The following is a 22,493-nucleotide window of genomic DNA, read 5'->3' on the forward strand; positions in this document are numbered from 1 at the left end:
TGGCCATAGGGAGAAGATCTGCTTTGATGACCAAATAAGTGGATCTCAACATGTATGGCCACCTTTACAGTCAGGATCACAATGTTTATTGTGTGCAAAGGCACATGATTAAACAATACCATACATTTTTTTCTTCTTACAACATAACCCTTTGCCTGTTAGACTATAATCTTGCAGCAGTGCATGTTACCAGTAAACCCGCTGTGGCACTTAAACCCTTGGCAGGTAAGCAGTTAAAGTTTGCACCTGTTCCACCTGTGCCTACAAACACCAAGAGTGCCCTTGGCAACTAAACTTCTGTTTTATACGAGACAAGTCTTCATTCCTTAGTTCTGCAGAAAGCCTTGAATGGCATTTTACAATGTTTATCTTCCTGTTCAAGAACTAAATCCATTATATTCTCCACAGTTTACATTTTATCTGCTATTTAAAAATGGGCCATTCAGCCCACGTTCAGCTTGAAAGGCTGTCCCCATGGCTACGCAGCAGCTTCTTTATATAAACCGTAGTAGTAAGTCTGAGGAAAACAGTTTTTTTATTTTTTTTACAAGTGCAGGAAACAAGTGCAATGTATTTAAAAACTGATTAAAAGAAAAATAGCCTTCATGTTCCAGCACGTGTAAGCCCTGAATACTAACGCAGCGTGTTGCATTTCTCCTGCGTTTGGCACTTACAGGCACTTTTGAATGAATGAATTTTATTTCATTCTGCACCTCCCTGTGGTGGAACGTAGGTGTGTTCCACCGTGGGGCAAAATGCCAGTGAGTACAAGCCCTTATACAGCAGTGCACTTACAGGGGTTGTTTACCTTTAAATTAACATACTAGACATTAGTATTCTGAGACAAAGTGCAATTGTTTTTCATTTATTATTCCTTGTGGTGTTTCAGTTATGTATTTTAGCAGCTATCTGGTTGCTAGGGTCTTGTTTACCTTAGTAACCAGGCAATGGTTAGAATCGAGACTGGAATATGAATAGGAGAGAGACTGAATATAAAGATAAGGAATAAACAGTAACAATAACAAAAAAATTGAAGCCTCACAGAGCAATTGTTTTTGGCCACCAGTTTGGTGAGATGTTTTAATAGGTCAATCAACATAATATAGATTGTAAGCTCTACGGGGCAGGGACCTCCATCCTCTTGTGTCCGCCTCTTAACTTGTTGCAATTGTACTTATCTTGTATTTATCTGTATTTATTGTTATACTTTATATTTATCTATTATTATCTTAATAACCCCGTTTGTATTAATGTATTCTACTGTACAGTGCTGTGTACATAAGTAGCGCTTTATAAATAAAGATATACATACATACATACAATAAAAACTATCATTTTGTTAAGTATTCATTCTGGGGCTATAGTTTTCCTTTAAACAAGGAATGAGGCATCTTACAATATCTTCCAAAAACTGATGAGGCTCCCTGGACCATATCGTGCCCAGAGATGAATAAGGACAAGAAATTAATTCTGGGCCCGTTTTGCTCAGAAAATAATCTCATTTACCAAAAATGCACATTAAAAAATATCAACCCTTTCAATTACTAAGAGCAGAGAAAAGAAGCAAGCTGTAAATGATAAATAAGCATACTGGACAACCCAGTTGATATGATAATGTCCAAGCAGTGCCTTTAACAGATGGCTAGGATCTGAATGGCAGAAAATAATTTGCTTCCAGATATATTTCTGAGCGAGACTTCCTGCGGCTGCACCTGGCACGGCCATGGGAAACGCTGCGCTAAAGCCCCTGCTTTGTGCCACAAGCCTCACACTCCAACACAAACAATTTCAGTAAATCCCAGAAGACTTTAGTGCTGTCTTGTAACGGGAAAAAAAACTAAACTATTGCAATGTTTGATACTAGAGCCTCATAATAATGCCTGAAGTGAAGAAGCAACGCAAAGCACGAACCAAGAATGCTCACAACAGCAACAAAAGTTTGTTTTTGCCTGATAATACACACTTTTCAGGGTGAATAAGTGCTTGCACTAACAGCGACAGGCAGTTGCCACTGGACTCGGGCAAGCAGCCAGGAGGTTTCAGTGTCCCTTCTGTATTTGCCAGGTGTGACGTTAGCTGGAGCCATTACTAAGCAGCCTGTGTTCCACCAGCTGGCCATAAGCTCATTAAGGTGACGGTCACAGGGCTACATTGTATGCTTTAAGCACTGCATTTATTAGTAGCCTAAAATGAAAAATGGCCCGGAGAAACCTTCAAAAGCCTTGAATGTAAAACACCTGACATGAGATTGAGTCACAAACGGAAGTAAATGTAATCTAAAACTTTATTTGAAAGAAGGGGCTGTTTCAACTACAGGGGAGCACAGGCAGAAACGCCCATAAAGCCTAAATGGCCTCAGCCCTTCCTTTTGGTAGGTTTTTGGATATTTAGCCATAAAAGGGTATTTTTCAGAGTCTGTGATTGAGGGGATTCGGGACTGTGCCCACTGATGACTAAATATGCAGCTAAATAAAGCTGGCCATAAACGGCAAGATTCCACCAATATACCCACTTTAGGTAGGCAATATCAGATTACAACAATGGGAATAGAAACAGTCGGGGTGAGGACCACCTCAATGAGTCGATGCAGCCCCCAATCAGACAGGAAAATCAAACCTGCCTGATCAACCCCTAGCCAATTTTAGGGCTCTGGCAGTTGGGGAGACTAGCGACAAATCTCCTTGTCATGGGTGACTAATCTCCCCGAAATACCATCCCACCGGCGAGTATGTAAATTAGCGGTGGAATGGCATACGTGGCGCAGCGAAGTTGCCTTGAGATGAAACTTCCGCTATTTCGGGGAAATCGCGGTACCACATATGCCATCCCACTGGAGATTTACATACTCGCCGGTGGGATGGTATTTCGGGGAGATTAGTCGCCCGCAACAAGGGAGATTTGTCACGGGCGACTAGCCTCCCCGTCTGCCAGAACCCTTAGGCCATATAACAGTCAGGCAGGCGGATAAGCTGCCAAATCAGTCTGAAGTACCTGAGACGGCAGCTTAAATCTGCCTGTGTATGGCCACCTGTAAGCTGGCCATACACGCACCGATAATATCGTACGAAACCTCGTTTCGTACGATATTCAGTGCCTGTATGGCATGTCATCGAGTCGACCGATATCGCAGGAAGCTGCTGATATCGGACGACTCGCCGATCGGCCAGGTTAGAAGGCGCCTGACCAAAATCTGCCGTCAGGGCTGAATTGGCAGAAGGAGGTAGAAATCCTATTGTTTCTACCTCCTTATCTGCTGTTTCAGCCCTGATGGTGTGTGGCCCTGATGGTGTGACCCCCCATGCAGATGATGGATTATACAAGGGCAGGCTTATTATATTATAACATTTTCTGCACATACATTATAAAGCACTATGATTACAAAGTAACAGCTTTTTAGTTAAGCAATATCTTACCAGCAACCTGCTGGGCCCAAAAACACACACACTATACACACATATATCCCTTACACATGGGCATTTAAATGTGAATCAATTTAAATGCATGCTTAATAACATCAAAAGCACATATAGTGATTTATTTTGAACGTGCATTCCTCTACCGCAGGGAAAAACGCCCAAATGTAAGAGCCCTGAAGGTGAAGGGTCATCATAAGATGGCAATTACACATCTATTTGCTTAAATGACTGATCAAAGGCAAATAATTCAAAACATTGAAACAAACAGTTGTACGGTTAATTACAAATCTGCAAAAAAAGCACTTTGCCTTTAAATAACGAACACGATTAATTAAACGTTTGGAGGTAATCCGCTTGTTATTTGTGCATAATGCAGGACATTTGCAGCAGGAATTCAAGGTACGTGGGTGCCACAGTAACTATCATGATAATAGACTGACAAGTATTGAGAGTATTTTCATAACTGAAAGATTGTAAGATGAGCACAAAAGAAAGAGGTAAATAGCACACAAGCATTTCAGCAGACCATGCAGAGTTGAAATAACACTTCAGTTAAAGCATCCGATAACTTGTCCTGTTTAATTATTTGGCACAGGCACTAGCAGCCAAAGCAGATACTACCTACTGACAAAGTATCATGACTACCAATAAATGTAATAGCTACAGTGAATACCAACAGTATTCTGTGCAGTGTAGATACAGGCCAAATGGAAACTATGTCTTGCAGAACTTATTCACTAGAGCTTTGTTGTCCGACTTATTACATATAGTGGGCCAGTTATATTACAAATAGCATGCCAAAGGGACAGATTAAATTAAAATGTCATGTAGTGACGTCTATAGAGCCTCTAAACAGAATGGGGACCATAAATATTCTCTGCGGGGCAACTTCCAGCCCACAGGCTCCAGTTGGACAGCCCAATATTAGGGGATACATTTAAACATTTAGCGTCTTTGATGAATATGTCTGGAACCTTACAAACTTACTCTGTCAATCACATCAAATCAAGAATTGCTAGGGTTGAAAACATAAGATCAAAGAACTGCATCCTAACCCAACTGTGAAGGGTTAAAAACCATATAAAACACATTACAAAAAGTAATGCTAGATAATTATTAAAGAGCTTTAAAAAAATACATAAAGGGGATGGATTCATACAAGCCAGAAAGCCACTGTTATTTTTTTGGGTTAATTTCCCCTTTAACAACATTAGTTTTATTGCTATGTTAGATATAAGCTAATACACTGAAGGGTTTGTGAAAGCATAATTAAACTCTATATAAGAAGTGATAGACCCTTCATTGAATTAATTGCAACTGAAAGCAGCAGGTCTGTCCTTCTGTACTGCTGGTTCCATGTTGACATAATGTAGCAGAGTCTGCCGTGCATGCTTCTCAGGTCTGCAAGTCAGCTGGCTTCTATCACTGTTTTAAAAGTAAGAACCCAAGGGAAGGAATAGAAAGGGACTAATACTGCTTTTTTTAAAGTATACTAGAAAGAGGTTTTTTTAAAAGATTTATTTCACTAAAAAACATGAGGAAGTGTTTAATGATTGAGGTGGATCTAATTAAACCAAACAACCTCAAGAAACTCTTATTAAAAAAAAAAGGCCAAAATTACTGCCAAATAGTCTGCAGAGCTGAAATGTTTCCCCCAAACCTTAAAGCTGCTACAAAACGTGGCTTGTGCAGGGAAGGAATACTCATACATACAGCACTCACTTATTTTGGTTAGATTTTGTATAACATAAAACAATGACAAAACTAAAAATACTACAGGTATAGGACCTATTATCCAGAATGCTCAGGACCTGGGGGGCTTTCCGGATAATGGATCTACATACCTTAAGTCTACTAAAAAATCATTTAAACCCAGTGGGATTGTTTAGCCTCCAATAAGGATAAATTACCCAATAAGGGGTAATTATATCTTAGTTGGGATCAAGTACAAGGTACTGTTTTATTATTACAGAGAAAAAGGAAATAATTTTTAAAAATTAGAATTACTTGCTTATAATGGAGTCTATGGGAGGTGGCCTATCTGTAATTTGGAAGTTTCTGGATAATGGGTTTCCAGATAAGAGATCCCATACCTGTAACTGAGCTTCATTGCTACGAAATTAAATGACAGTACAAAATTTTATTTTTAATTTATTAACTAAAATGAGAATTGGCAAAGGGTCTAAACACTTTGGGAAGGTTCCCCATACCAACACAAAAGAGACATGAGGTTCAATTCTGGTCAGGGTAACAAGGTTACAGATATTACTATTACTGTTGCCATTATTATTATTAATTATTGTTATTTACAGTGCATTTATAATGTACCAACTTATTCCACAGTGCTGTACAAGATGCTGTACAAGATTTGCCCACTGCTCTCTCTAAGCTCTAGCACAGAAATCTTTATAAGGCTGATGCCACACCAGGCGTATGGCGTATATTTTATATATGCACCATATGCTCCTACCTGTGCCTGCACCAGAAAGAATGGAATACGCTCGGGTGCAGGCACATGTAGCCAAAATATGCATAAAAGACTTTGCGTTCTCACATTTTTATGCGGATATCGCCTACATGTGCCTGCACCTGAGCGTATTCCATTCATTCGGGTGCAGGCACAGGTAGGAGCATATGGCGCATGTTTTGGGCAAGCGTTTTTCAGCTTGCCGAAAATACACGCCATACGCCTGGTGTGGCATCAGCCTTAGACCCCTTTAAAGCAACGCTGTGAATTCAAATTTTATTTAGCAAAAGCCTAATGGCTGTAATGTGCTCTTTAAAAATTCAAACATTAGTTACAAACTACAACAGCTGTGCTTTCTTTCATAGAGCAAGCTGAATCATTTGTTAACTCCCTTAATTCTTAATTAAATATTTATTCAGGCACAGAGCAGGTTACCCTAATTAAAACTGGCCACAAAATTGCTTTGCTTGCACTCATGTACATCAGATGCTCAAGTACCATATTTTAATACATATACATTATATATACTCACTTGTACATGTAAAAATGACCATAAAGGACTACTAAAGCATTTAAAATTACCAGTTTAATCTATAAACACACATTTTCAGCATACATTAATACACCAGTAATTCTTCTCCAGAATGGTCTCATATAAAATAGTTCTGATTTTTAACTGAAGTGCTTTTTTACTTATGTGCCCTCTCTATGGTAGCTACGTTTTATAAACCTCCTATTAATTCAGTCCTATTTCTTTAAATGAGATAATTGCTTATTTACCTAAGACAAGCTGATACAGCTTCTAGAACAGGGAACTTGTAATTGATACTGGGCTTGGGAGGGAGGGGCAAAATACCAATAGGCTGGGGGACAAACAAAAACAGTGCTTCCACCTATTTGTATTTTGCCCAGCCCCCCAAGCCCAAAGTCTGTGTCGGGCTCAAGATGTGATTAATGGTGGAAGGAAGGAGGCACCTTTCAAATGCAGAATTAGTGCTGTTCGCATTTATATTGGCTTGGATCCTGTTAGAAAACTGGAACATTATACAGCCCTTTTAAAAGGGTATTTACTCACTTTTAAAAGGGTATTTACTCATTTTATATCTCTGTAAGCAACACTAAAACAAAAAGATCACTTGACTCAGTAATTAAAAGCCCATAGCTCCTTATAAACGTAGAATTAAAAAAAAGACAACTATATATACATACACACACACCATAGCTCCATATCACGCTAAGGGGCCGATTCACTAAAGTGCATTAAAACGAGTGCTATTTATAGCATGCGTTAAAAATGTTATCGCTTCTTTTTATTTTTTTGCGACTTAGCGCTCGATTGACTAAAAGGACAGGCGTCATAATTAAGACACGGTGTTCTTTGCATTATTTAACTCGATGAGTGTTTTTCTTGCGTTACTTTCCGCACACTATATTTTGCCGCTTGCTATATTAGCGCACGATTCAATGCACGTAACCATTACTTTCGGAAAACTACTTTTCTGAAAAATACCATTTCCCTGAAAACTGGTGGCTGCATCACTCTAGGGCCAACAGACTTGAAAAAATCCCACTGCAAAGTCCATGTTGTGTTGCCAAAAGCTCATGAACCACAATTTTCTTTAATATTCGCACAGACTAATGCGATATTTAGTGCATTTAAGGCTTCATATGTGAATCATGCGTTAGTATTATTTCTATGCGAGAATTAACGCAATGGGAGGTAAATAACACATGGGATAGTGTGTTTTTTTTTGCGCATGTGATATGCGTTTTAACGCATGCCAAATAACTTTGATGAATCGGTACTTATTTATTGCGTGCTTTTTAACGCAAAAAAGCAAGCAATAAGCGTTATCGCACTTTAGTGAATCAGCCCCTAAAGCTCTCTCATTATTACAGTTTTTCAACATTATGCTAAACTTGATTTTATATCATGGGTAAATTAATTAAGGGTAATTAAGGCCCAGTCAAGTTGGTAGCAGTGGAAATCTATTACCACCCCTTATTTATAAAGCGCAAAAAATGTACAAATCAATTTATAGTCTTCATTTACATCAGTCTTTGACCCGCTGAAGCTTCTAATCTTAGGTCCTCATCCTGCACTCACACAACCAATTTTAACATTTTCATTTTTTTGGTATGCGGGAGGAAACCAGACAAGTAATGGAAACCAATACAAGCATGGGAAGAACATACAGCAAGCAAACAAACTCAAATGCGCTAGTCAATCCCATCAAACAAACTCAAGGGCACTGGTCAAAATCATCAAAACCAAAATGCCAGCACTACAATATCAAAAACATTAAACAACTCGGTTAACTACAATATGTACAATAAACACACAAAAAACCCACAAAAGCAAAGGGTATAATGGAGGGGATGTCCATAAATCAAAACGGTCCAAGAGCACAGTAAGGCTGGCCATACATGGCGATATCAGAATAATCCAATCATTTGGAATAGAAGCATTGGAGCAAGGACCCCATCAATGAGCCAATGCGGTTCCCAATCTAACGTGAAAATCAAACCTGCCCTATCAACACCCAAGTTTTGGCCAGATATCAGTCAGGTAGGCCCACTGGGGATCTGAATACAAGAGCAAATAAGTTGCCAATAGAAAAAGGAGATGGCTAAATGCTGCCCTTATCGTGTGTGTGATGTATACATCATCTATACTAGTGGTTCTCACATCTGACCCAAGGGCTTTATAGTAATGGAAAGGGACCCCCAGCAGAATTTTATAAATTGCTTAAAGGAGAAGGAAAGGCTAAGTCACTTGGGGGTGCCAAAATGTTATACACCCCCAAGTGACTTTAATCGCTTACCTTGTACCCCTGTTCGGAGAAAACCGCACCAGCCCGGGGTACCTGTAGCGAGCGAAAAGCCGAACTTTAATAAAAAAGTAGTTTTTTCACTCTACTGCGCAAGGGCCGGCCCAGGGATTTTGCCGGCAGAGCGAACACGGAAGAAGGCAGCGCATCGCTACAGGTACCCAGGGCTGGTGCGGTTTTCTCCAAACAGGGGTACCAGCCCGGGGTACAAGGTAAGCGCTTAAAGTCACTTGGGGGTGTATAACATTTTGGCACCCCCAAGTGACTTAGCCTTTCCTTCTCCTTTAAGCAATTTATAAAATTCTGCTGGGGGTCCCTTTCCATTACTATGGACTTAGCCTTTCCCTGTCCTTTAAAAAAGAACTATCATAAAATTTAATACAAGTTTCATTACATGGAAATAGTACAACTTTTTGAATTATATTATATTAATTATATGTATAATAATTAAATTACTCACTATTCCCCTCTTAGCAATCTCTCTTCATGCATGAGTTGGGGTCATATTTTGATTGACAGGTCAAATTAACCAGTGTGTCCCATTTGCCTAGACAATGTATTAGAGCTAACTGCACCCACCCCCAATCACTGCATAATAAAGTATTCCATGCCCAACATGCATCCTTTATTCAGCAGAAAAAGGGCGGAGCCAAGGATGGCAGTAAATGAGGCGGGTATGTCACAAAGCAGCTTGCTCACAGTTGCAGAAGGGGCAATTTAAAAAACTGAAGGAAGCCATTTTACAGACACAGTTTGGATCACACAAGGAGGACTGCAAATATAGCCTGGAGCAATACCTGGCTCTGCTTTGCAATAAAAAGAAGAGATTTTCTGAAAGAGGAACAGAAGCCACCCTTAGTAAACAATACCCATTAGAGCATCAAAAAGATGGAAGTTACAGTCTCATGGGGCAACCTCAACACTACAAAATAAAAATATATCCTGTAACTGCTATAGCAGATTTCATGAAGGGGCTGAACACAGCCGCCAAAAGCAGGAGCAAAGGAAACACCTTCCTGCTATTTGCATTACAGATAGCTACTGAAACCAGGAACCTAACAATGAGAGAAAGCAACTCTGCAACTGCCGATTTATAGTCACACTTTCATGATTATTACATACTTCCACATAAACCACAGACTTGACACTTTAAACAAGAAAAAATAATCTCTGATTAAATGTCCATGGCGACATTAATAATATAAACTGAAGCCTGACAGCTAGGATTCCTGGTGCTAGTTGACTGTCACTGTCAACCAGATGACTCCCATGTCTCCCAAGAACTGCTACATAAGAAAGCTTGTAATACAGCCTGAAGAAGAAGGCCCACCAGCTGCTTCTTCCCCTGGTATTCCTGTACGAAATAGCTTGTGCCCAACGGCCCTTTTCCTTGATGTGATGTTTATGGATAGGAGACCACAACCTGGTGGCGTGCTCACCACTCTGGCAGAAACTACTTTTGATTGCATAAGTTCCATTAAAAAGAAAATAATATGTCATCCAATATTTCAGTCACCCATAGCAACAAAAAATACATAGTGTATGTGTGTGTACACATTATATATATTTATATAAATATATCATTCAGAACGTGCTTTAAAAGTTGCCCCAAACAAAGAAGACAGCTGTTAAGGCAGGTAAGGGTTGGGAGAGGTAGAAGAAACCGGAAAGGCTACAATAAGATGCCAGGCGGAACATCTTGGTACAACACCGGCATAGTCATGCATTTAGTCATAGTAACCAATTTTGTGCCAAGTGACACACGATACTTGTGTTATATAAAATGAAATTGAACGCTTCTTAAAACCTCTACAAAAGTGATCCCTCAACTAGTGGCTTGTTGCTCCCCAGTCCCTTTGGATGTTGCTCCCAGTGGCTTCAAAACAGGTTTCTATTTTTGAATTCTTGGCTTGGAGGCAAGTTTCTGCTGCATAAAAACCAGGTTTACTGACTGTAGGCTGCAAGTCCACTTAGGTGCTGCCAAATAGCCAATCACAGCCCATATTTGGTAACCCCTGAAACGTTTTGATGTTTGTGTTTCTCCCCAACTCTTATTGGGTTGGGGTTCCCTGCTCTACAGCATGGTGCCTTTAAATGTTTATAGAACTTGTTTGTTCCTTATATTTTACAATGCAAAGGAATGAATTTGCCTATATTAATCACAGTTAACCTTCACTACATTATAAACAAATCATTCTCTATAAGTGATGGACAAAAATAACCCCACATTTTTTAATTAAAAAAGGGATTATTCATTTTGTACCCCTCCTCGTTTGGTAACCTTGCCAAACGAGCGGATCGCAGAGTGTATGGCTACCTTTAGGCTACTACTTTTACAAAGCAGGTAAATCCGGTAGGCCAGCTTGGAAAAATGTTGTTTTGAAGTTGTTTCCATTTTTTAACCTATGTAAAAGGTCGCCATCAGTTATTCTATTCTTAGTTGACAGTTATTGTCACATTGGTGACTAGTTTGCTATTGCCATTGATGGAACATTTGGGAAATCAGCAGCCAAGAAAAAAACAGAAAAAAAAATACATTTTTTTTTTTTTTGCAATCCACATTTACCAGTATACGTTTTGTCAAAGTCAAACAACTTAAGCTGGCCATACACGCACCGATACTATCGTACGAAACCTCGTTTCGTACAATATTCGGTGCGTGTATGGCATGTCGGCGAGTCGACCGATATCGCAGGAAGCTGCTCCAGGTTAGAAAATTTTGATCGGGCGCCATAGAAGGCGCCTGACCAAAATCTGCCATCAGGGCTGAATCGGCAGAAGGAGGTAGAAATCCTATTGTTTCTACCTCCTTATCTGCTGTTTCAGCCCTGACTGTGTGTGGCGGATCTGACGATGGTCGCACGAAACATCGTTAGATCGCCACGTGTATGGCCAGCTTTACACCCAGAGGATCACAATGGAATCACATTCATGTTTTGAACTTGAAGGGAAAATGTACCAGGAATGTCTTTTGTGTCCACACAAACATACCAGATTCCACAGGCTGAATATAGAAAACTTCTATAAACTATTATCCAATATCTCTTATGCTCAAAGTATAATGCTACCCCCTCCTTTGCCTTGTTCCATTATGAAGAGATGGATTCTGGGACTTAAAGTCCCTCTGCTCTCCATAGTGGGCGGTGCACAGATTTCCACCCGATACAAACTATGCTTCTATGAGATAAATTATTGGGAGTCTTTGTTGGAAGGTCAAAAATCTTGTATAGCTACCTACACAGATTTTACAATTTTTGAAAAAAAAGTTTATATTTAAAAAGACTGTCTAATGGTAACTTGGGCACAAAATAAGTGGCACAAATAGAATGGCTTATATCTGCTCTTAAGCAAAGCAGGCTACATCAAAAAGTCAACTTGGCAGCTTCCCATGTGGTCTTGGTGTGAAGAACTCCTCCTCATCTAACCTGGCAGCAACAAAAGCAGGACCTAGATAAAGCTGGCAATACATACACTGATATTATCGTTCAGTGCGTGTATGGCGGAACGTCAAGATGACCGATATCTCAAAAGTTTTGGATATCGTTTGTCTCGGGAAAAAGAGATTTTGATTGGGCGCCGTTGAAGGAGCCTGAGCAAAATCTGCGTTAAGGGCTGAATTGTCAGGTGAAGGTAGAATCTCTATTGTTTCTAACTGCATATCTAACAATTCCGCCCTAAGCATCAATGGTGGGATGGTAATTGGTACGTGTATAGCCACCTTAAGTATTCCCAGACAATACAGACACCAACGGCCATACAAGTTAGTAAAGTCAGAATAGTTCTTAAAATGAACAGTAAAGCTTACCAGCCAACTATCTGTAGGGGCAATAAACACCCGTGTTTCCCATGAGCAAAGTGAACAGGTAAAGTGCATTCTACCTATTAATTAAATGAAAGTTTTCCTATTTACATAGTCTACAGCAAGAAATAACTAAAAGAGGTTTTGCTTATTGGTTTAATTTATAATTATGTTCAGCACAAGCCTCTTTAATAAACACAGGTTAAAGGGGCAAAAACGTTGAAGCATAACGTATTCTCATTCTGCTGCCAAATCTATTATTTGCCTATACCGAACATTTGTAAATACATGTAATATTCAAAATGCTTTAATATTATTTTTAATTCAATTTCACAAAATGAATTCAGTGTTTGTAAATGGTATTTACTAACACAGAGCCCCACCCACTGCAAATGCTTCACTGTGTCTAGCAGTTTATGTACCTGCAGACAGGTAATTGGTTTGTAGTAGGCGGTTATGTAAGCATGCAACTATAAACAGAACAGCAAGAAAATAGGACTTCATCCTAGCTAACAATCCTTGAATTTGCCCTGGCCTATAAATGTTATTAAACACTAACAGTGATATTAATTTATAATCAGTGGTTTGCTGGGATCCACTTGAGACATCCAAAAACCACAGGTTGCTTTCTGAACAATTATTTATTGTTAGTCCACCAAGAAAGGCAATACCATTATCCAGGAGTAAGGTGTGCGGATCATTTGCCTCACAAAGCACATTCGAGTCACACAGATGACATTGTGCTTCACAATTCATGGAAAATAAAATAGTTTTTCAGTGTATTTTTTTTCTTTTCACATATCACTACAATGACAGATCAGTATAAATAGAACTACTGACTAAGGGTTTACATATTCTGCACTATTGTGTGTGGAGAAAAGCTGTGGTTCCCACAACCACAACAAATCTGATTTAGTTCCAAGTTCTGGATTAATTACAACCAAACTTTTAGCCATATGGTACAGCAGTAGTTGTGACTATGTCCAGACCCAAATGAGAATAATCGCACATCACCCCATGGAATTAGCACTCAGAATCATGGGTGATGGCAGACCACCAACAATTCCCATTTAGGTCTACATTTTAGGTTTACTAGGTTGCATAATCTGTGTGGGTGGCAAGAAATTCCTAATCGCTCATTTAATGTTCGATTGGTTTTCGTGGCCTGTAGATATAACATTCCAATTTACAGAAAGACCTAAATGGAAAACTTTCCCATACACAGCCATGCACGCACCTCTGATCTACATTTAAAAAAAACAATGCAATCCAACCACAATTTGCTTAAACCCCATTCGCTCAATCCCTTTGTGACCGACAAATTTTGTGGCTTTGTGGCTCTTGAGGCCCCCTTCACCACTGGACCCCTAACTGAAATACCCCCCTTTACACCATAATGGCAGCTATGGATAGATATAATTCAGACTGTCCGGCATTATGGCTGAAAGCCATAATATATCATTAGTTGGATATAGTAGGCATAACACTTACCTTATTCAATTTCTTTTTAGGGCTCTGGCACACGGGGAGATTAGTCACCCGCGACAAATCTCCCTGTTCGCGGGCAACTAATCTCCCTGAAATGCCATCCCACCGGTGAAAATGTAAATCGCCGGTGGGATGGCATACGCCCTTAAATACACTGAATTTTTACTGAAATATATATTTTTGTTTGTTTGTTTTACTCAATATTGGAGCATAAAGGGCCCAAATTGACCCTGCTTCTGTCAATTAATTCCTTGGTTGGTGGGAAGAGAGCTATGGAGAGATACAAATTAAAAGGATTTTCTAAATTACTAGCCAAGTGCCAACACATAGATTATTTATTCATTCAGGACAGCTTACACCTGGTGCAGGCAGCCATGCTGGGGTGCATGTATGTGTACTCAATCAATATGCGCATGTGTATGACGTGGAATCTGGGACAGTCTTAATATGCGCATCTTTAAACTTATACTATTGCCTTACCCATCCAGAGTGCAGGTTCAAAAGAATTGTCTATAAGTGTTAAACTATTTAGCTTTAACTGGTACCTATGAGCAAAAATGTACCCTTACAATACGGCTTTACACTTGCTTCATATTTGTTCTAAAATGTATTAGCTGACTTAGTGACTTAGCTATATGGATAGTATAAAGAAAGCCTTTATAAAAGTTATGTATACAGCCAAAAATAAGATTATGCCACCAGTCACCAGTATCATTATACATCAAAAGTCCACAATGGTTCACTAATAAAGTGGAGAAAACCAGAAATGTTATCGTCCATATTCATATATTCTGCAGTTTAATAAGCTACAATACATCGCAAGAAAAAATACTGTTCTTTTACAGACTGATGCAGTTTTGGTTAACTTTTTTAAAAGCATTTGTAGACAGACTGTCAAAAACATACATAATACCCATCACCTAGTTTGTTAGAAACTGACAAAAAGAGGCTCAAACAACCTGGCAAGCTACTTGGGGAAAGTATAAATGGGGCTCGACCAGCTGCATTACATGTCAGTATGTTCACAACCTTTACTTGGACTACTAATAACACCTATAAAATTAAATAGTACATTAACAGCAAATCAAAGAATTTAATTCACTTTCTACCTTTGATTCCTCCGAGCACAATCAAAACATATTCCCAGTATACTGAGAAGCCCTCTGAAGTCTTTGTTAAGCAGCTACAAAGGCTCCTTAGAGGATTGGGAGTATGTTTGACAAGAACTGAAAGAAGAATTTGACTTTACTTTCAGTTTCAGATTTTGCTCTTCTGGTAAATAACAAAAACCATACATGTTCCCTAACAATAAATGGCCTTTCAGGAAAACAGCATTTAGGCTAAATTTTATTATTTATCGACTGACGTGAATACATTTTTAATTCGCACCAATATACATTTTTTGTGCAGTTTTAAGTGCCTTATAAATATTTTTGAATTTTCCTGGGGTATGTGCACCTGGTTATCAACAGTTTAAGCAATACAGGCTCCTCTCACAAATTGAGAGAATATTTAAAAGAAAGTGGCGTTTAAAAGACAGTCTGGTGTTTAAATAATTACTTTTTTTTTTTTTTTTAAAGTATTCTATTTAAAGTACTAGCACTTTTACTCCTGACCCATTACAAGCAGATAATTCCGCCTACCACTGAACATAGCAGCACTGCGACTATTATTGGGTATTATATTTAATTTGACCAACAAATGCCCATAGTAGAGCAATCTTTTCATGAAAAAGAAAAGAAACTGGGTCAAGATGAGACATTCCAATATTAACAAGCTATGGAGTGATACAGATTAATATGACGGTTCATGTAAATATATCTTCTCCAGTTAGTCTCTAAAAATCATATACAGGTTTTAGGCTCTTGTTGTGTTCAGGCAGAAAACACTAATCATAATACGACATCAAACTCATTAAAATGATCTATAATTGTACACTAGAATGAATCTAATTCAATTAAAATAAAGCATATTATTTTTATTTGAATAACACACAAAGTAGCTGTTCTGTAAAATGTGGCAGATAGATAGCCCAGCACTTGTTACAAAGCCAAGGAAACTCTGAAATCATGGTTTCTAATAAAAGTATGACAGGACACATTATACAAAAACAGATATTTATGTAACAAAAGCTTGCACACATAAAAGTTAAGTGATAGAGCTGCGTGGGCAGGAATGAATTAAAAGAAGCCATTGATTACAGCCACGTCCCTACCGCGAATATAATGAGTCGAACGAGCTGTGCCATCTGGAATGAGTGAATTGTTTTTGTGATCACATAGCATCGAGGGGCACAGGAAACCAACCTTCTTCCCATCACACGACACATCACAGTCCGTGTCGCTTCCTGATGATGAAAACACCAACGAGTTTATGGGAAGGAGGGAGTAGAAAGGGGCAGGATGGTTTGTACTTTCCCAGTGCTGCTTTTTTTTTTTATCTGTTTTCGTCAACTTGGAAGGCAGCCAGGAGCTGCTCTGGGAATGCACAGAGAGGGAGGGGGGAGAGGGAGTTGGTAAGGAGGAGGGTAGAGCTGATCCTGGGACAGGGGTGTGATTAGCAACATAACCCCTTGGTCACCAGCAGCAATACACGCTGCTCTACTGCCACCTCCCCCTCCAGACAACATAGGGGGTTAAAGGGGAAGAGCTACAGATCTGCTGTGGGTAGTGGGTGTTTTTGGGAGAGGATAGGTGCATATTTAGGCCCCGGGCCTCAGCTAGCCCAGCTGGAGCAGGCAGCACAAAGACAAGCAGATTAGTGGCAAGGGAGGAGGAGACTGACAGAGAGGCCGGATTAAGGGGTGGAATAGGAGGGCTGGCTGGGAGTTATAGATAAATAGAGAAACTCTTCCTTACAACAAACTGGCACACATAGGACAGAGAGGAATGAACTATTAAATATGTTCGGTATCTAAAGCAACCCCACTTGGGATGGAGACAGCGATCCTTGGACTGGTAAAACAAAAATCACCCCTCTGACTTACTCACAAGCATACATATCCTAAAGCAAACTCTTCAGTAGATAAAGGAACAATGCAATCCGGAATGCTAGGAACTGTAGCACAGCATCTGTGATAATCAGCTAATATGCCATCAACGTTATTAGCCAGCAAACCTACAGCGTTCAGCGGCAGCATTGGCTGGAAAGAGAAATAGTAATGCACTCACTTGTCCAACTGTGCTAAAGATTATTTTAGGTCAAACCCCACCCCTTTCAAGGTAATAAAAAAGGCAAGACATTTCCCGACACACAAGAGAGACGTCACATTGCGAAGGGCTGCTGGGCCCCAGTACATACAGGGATCCCGTTACAGAAAGCACTCTGTACATGGGTGACATTATGTACTGTGTTTGGGTTCAACAAATACCCAGACATACCTTTTGTCAAACAGAGTGCCAATTAACCCTTTGCATGCATTCACACAATTAAACACTAGCTGCAACATCCACACACTGCCGGTGCTGAAAGAACATTAGCGCTGATCATCAGATATCAGGTGTCACATTAGGAGTCACAGAGTTGTGTTGCTACACTATGGCTCAAACAAGCCATAATAGCAACACAACTGCTGGACACTTGTGTTATTTGGGCACAATCATGCCTCCCAACCACTGGATAAACACAGGACTGTGACAAAAAAAATCCAGGTCCTTTATCCCAATATACAGCATAATAATAAACTTGTACATTGTGTTTCAGCTATATATGACCCACTATAAACTGCAAGCTCTTACAAGCATGGATCTCTGCTGCTGAAATGATCTTTATGCCCCCTGTAGGTTCAATAAGAGCTATGTACACAATGGCCTTAGTATTATTAACTAATAATGCCTTACAGGGAGTACAGGATACCTGATACACAGACACATGGCCAGAAACCAATTATTTCTTACTACTGGGAGACAATTCTACACCAGCGTATAGCTCCATCAACTGCTTACAAATACAAATTAAAATTTTGAACTGTGACATTGAATGGGGGGTATAAAAACCAAAATAATATTTTGCCAAAGGAAAGAAAACTTCCAGCATACATACATACAAATTTCAAATGACTTTAAAAGTTATTTGTAATCGTATTTCCTACTGAAGCGCATTCCCTTTCTCTTTTTTTTTTTGCAGTGCTGGTTCTGCCTTTGGAAACAAGTCAACCTTGTACACTGTTTCATCAGCTGGCTTCTGCTACATTGTTTCAAAAGTCAGAACCACCACGGAAGAGAATAACAAGGGGCAGATACTGCTTTCAATAGCATTTATATTTACAAACAACTATAAAATCATTAAAAATGATAATTTATATTTAAAAAAAATAACCTACAGAATACAAATGGTATCAATAGGCAAAATATTTTAGGTTTACACACCCTTCAAGTGGTTAATATGTCACATGACATTAGCAACACTACCAGAACACGCCTCCTTAATAATAACAGTGATTCTCTACATGTTGCCAGACTGCAACTCCCAGCACCCACTTGCAGGGTACCACTGGGAAATGAGGCGTACAGCATCAGGCAGGACATGTGCTCACATTTTATGTAAATATGCCCCTATGTAACCTATGAAACAATGTTTCAGTGCTAAGCAAGATGTTGCCACTTTGGTCAAGAAGGAAACTGCTATAAAATAACAAAACTTAAATGGCTATTCTGTATACTAGGTATCTAGTTGTATATCACCTACAAAACAAAGCAAGACTTCCTAGTCAAAAGGGTGTATCTGGGGTCAGGCCTACTACCACCATTCAACTATTGCTAAACCAGTTCCCAGTAGTCTTTTTTTTTACTGGAGACTTGGGGGCCACAAGTCAGACAGCCTGGAGGTACAAAATAGGGACAGTCATCAGGGTGACATTGAGGACACAGCTGTACAGAGCCCTGTCATTGCTGGGGACAAAGTAACCAGGTACAGTGTTTTGTATCCCCCAATATAGGGAACAGGTTCCCTAACCTACATCCTAAATGAACAGCAAGTAAATTTACCCAGATCCCCAGAGTCTGCTTAACTACATCCCCCAGCAGTCAGTGCAAGGCATAGGATATTGGATACATTAGTTTCCAATGACTGAGAATGCTGGAAAGCTTGTTCACAGCCACTGAATAGCAGCAGGTGTGCTACACCAGTTCTGCACAATAGAGTAGTCACTCCCAACTGGTAAGTTCACTCGGCTGTATATGAACTACAGTACCCAGCATGCTCTTCCAGTTGATAGTGTGCTGGAGGACTGTGGATGCTGGACGTTGTAGTTCAGTCACAAGCTGGAACACAACATGCAAAATACATTAGACAGATAGCCCCCAGCACATATGGACTGTACCCCTGTACTACAGATAGCCCCCAGCACATATGGGCTGTACCCCTGTACTACAGATAGCCCCCAGCACAAGTGGGCTATACCCCTGTACTACAGATAGCCCCCAGCACATATGGGCTGTACCCCTGTACTACAGATAGCCCCCAGCACAAGTGGGCTATACCCCTGTAGTACAGATAGTCCTCAGCACATATGGGCTATACCCCTGTACTACAGATAGCCCCCAGCACATATGGACTGTACCCCTGTACTAGAGATAGCCCTCAGCACATGTGGGCTGTACCCCTGTATTACAGATAGCCCCCAGCACAAGTGGGCTATACCCCTGTAGTACAGATAGTCCTCAGCACATATGGGCTATACCCCTGTACTACAGATAGCCCCCAGCACATATGGACTGTACCCTTGTACTACAGATAGCCCCCAGCACATATGGACTGTACCCCTGTACTACAGATAGCCCCCAGCACATATGGACTGTACCCCTGTACTACAGATAGCCCTCAGCACATGTGGGCTGTACCCCTGTACTACAGATAGCCCCCAGCACAAGTGGGCTATACCCCTGTAGTACAGATAGCCCTCAGCACATATGAGCTATAGCCCTGTACTACATATAGCCCCCAGCAAATATGGGCTGTACCCCTGTACTACAGATAGCCCCCAGCACATATGGGCTATAGCCCTGTATTACAGATAGCCCCCAGCACATATGGGCTATAGCCCTGTATTACAGATAGCCCCCAGCACATATGGGCTATAGCCCTGTATTACAGATAGCCCCCAGCACATATGGGCTATAGCCCTGTATTACAGATAGCCCCCAGCACATATGGGCTATAGCCCTGTACTACAGATAGCCCCCAGCACATATGGGCTATAGCCCTGTATTACAGATAGCCCCCAGCACATATGGGCTATAGCCCTGTATTACAGATAGCCCCCAGCACATATGGGCTATAGCCCTGTATTACAGATAGCCCCCAGCACATATGGGCTGTACCCCTGTACTACAGATAGCCCTCAGCACATATGGGCTATAGCCCTGTACTACAGATAGCCCCCAGCACACATGGGCTATAGCCCTGTACTACAGATAGCCCCCAGCACATATGGGCTATAGCCCTGTACTACAGATAGCCCCCAGCACATATGGGCTGTACCACTGTACTACAGATAGCCCCCATCACAAGTGGGCTATACCCCTGTAGTACAGATAGTCCTCAGCAAATATGAGCTATACCCCTGTACTACAGATAGCCCTCAGCACATATGGGCTATAGCCCTGTATTACAGATAGCCCCCAGCACATATGGGCTATAGCCCTGTACCACAGATAGCCCCCAGCACATATGGTCTGTACCCCTGTATTACAGATATCCCTCAGCACATATGGGCTATAGCCCTGTATTAAAGATAGCCCCCAGCACATATGATCTGTACCCCTGTACTACAGATAGCCCCCAGCACATATGGGCTGTACCCCTGTATTACAGATAGCCCCCAGCACATATGGGCTGTACCCCTGTACTACAGATAGCCCCCAGCACATATGGTCTGTACCCTTGTACTACAGATAGCCCCCAGCACATATGGTCTGTACCCCTGTAGTACAGATAGCCCCCAGCACATATGGGCTGTACCCCTGTATTACAGATAGCCCCCAGCACATATGGGCTGTACCCCTGTACTACAGATAGCCCCCAGCACATATGGGCTGTACCCCTGTACTACAGATAGCCCCCAGCACATATGGGCTGTACCCCTGTACTACAGATAGCCCCCAGCACATATGGGCTGTACCCCTGTACTACAGATAGCCCCCAACACATATGGGCTGTACCCCTGTACTACAGATAGCCCCCAGCACATATGGGCTGTAGCCCTGTACTACAGATAGCCCCCATCACAAGTGGGCTATACCCCTGTAGTACAGATAGTCCTCAGCAAATATGGGCTATAGCCCTGTATTACAGATAGCCCCCAGCACATATGGGTTATAGCCCTGTACTACAGATAGCCCCCAGCACATATGGGCTATACCCCTGTATTACAGATATCCCTCAGCACATATAGGCTATACCTGTGGGTGCTGTGCCTGTGGGTGCTGTGCCCAGCTAAAGGCCCTAATCCAAGCAGCGGCCTAGAGAGGCCTCTAACCTCAGCCCTCACACATAGGACCCCCTCCGGCCCCACAGAGCCGAGATAATTACCTGGCTGAGCGGCTTCCAGTCCGGGCAGAGAGCAGGGGAAGGGCCACACACCGGGGAATCCTCACACACACCGAGGCAAAGGAGAGGATAATCCGGCCTGGCGCGGACATGTAGAGAGAGGGGGAGCGGGGAAGGAGCCGATCCCTTCTCCTCCTCCTTCCCCCCGGCCTGCCCCCCACCCTCCCGCCGCCGGGCACCCACTCAGGAGATTCCCGCCGAGCACAAACACCAGAGCCTCCCACGGGCGCCGCGCACTAAACTCCCCGGGCACCGTCACTATCACAGGAGGGAGGAGACCAGGCCCCAGGCGTCCGATAGCCTCATACACAACAGGGAAAGCGGCCCACGCACCGGCGGGCACAAGGGGCCCGGGCCCTGACTCACAACGAGGCAGCGAATGAGAGGGAAAGGGGGAGGGTCCGGTCGGTACGCGGCGCTCCGGGGATTCCGAAATCCGCGTCTCCCTTACAGAACAAAATGCCGACCGGAAGTTCCTCAGCCGCACGAAGGACTCCCTCCGCCGGCGCCAAACCGCCGAGCAGCCAGAGCCAAGGCCACTTCCGGTGTCTCTGTGCGTGAGGGAGAGGGGTGCCCGCACACTGGCCCTTACACTCACTGTAGGGAATGCCAGACGCAGAGCGGGGCCACTTCCGGTGTGTGTCACACACTCCCAGCTCATACACTGCCCTGTATTGTGCCTGTAGCAGCGCCTCACACGGAGAGGGGACACTTCCGGTGTGTGTGTGTGACACCGTATAGTGGCGCTTGTATACACACACACACACCGACAATATTCCTGCCCGCTACAAACATTAGTTTCTTGCTAAAGCAGCAGGCGGCCACTTTTTTTTAAAGAGATATTAACATCACTTTATACTCCGCTTAAATGCCTATTTATTTCTCACAGAAATACATGCAATTGAATGCCTCTTCACTTGTTGCCAAAGTACCATTCTCAGCAT

General features: G+C 41.7%; 1 protein-coding gene across 4 annotated transcripts in view; it reads right to left on the reverse strand.

Annotated features, from left to right (window-relative positions):
- The window catches only part of nipbl (NIPBL, cohesin loading factor), a 77,689-nt gene extending 55,454 nt beyond the window's left edge, over positions 1–22,235 (reverse strand). For 2 of the 4 annotated variants that reach the window (XM_018090823.2, XM_012967934.3), the window contains exon 1: positions 21,532–22,234. The gene's annotated coding sequence lies outside the window, so the exon portion shown is untranslated. Of the gene's footprint in view, positions 1–16,216; positions 16,349–21,531 lie in introns of all 4 variants that reach the window. The other 2 variants (XM_018090822.2, XM_018090824.2) reach the window with 2 other exon arrangements.
- Between the last annotated feature and the right edge of the window lie 258 nt (positions 22,236–22,493).

Source organism: Xenopus tropicalis, chromosome 1 (genome assembly GCF_000004195.4).
Source record: "Xenopus tropicalis strain Nigerian chromosome 1, UCB_Xtro_10.0, whole genome shotgun sequence".
Taxonomy (NCBI): Eukaryota; Metazoa; Chordata; class Amphibia; order Anura; family Pipidae; genus Xenopus; species Xenopus tropicalis.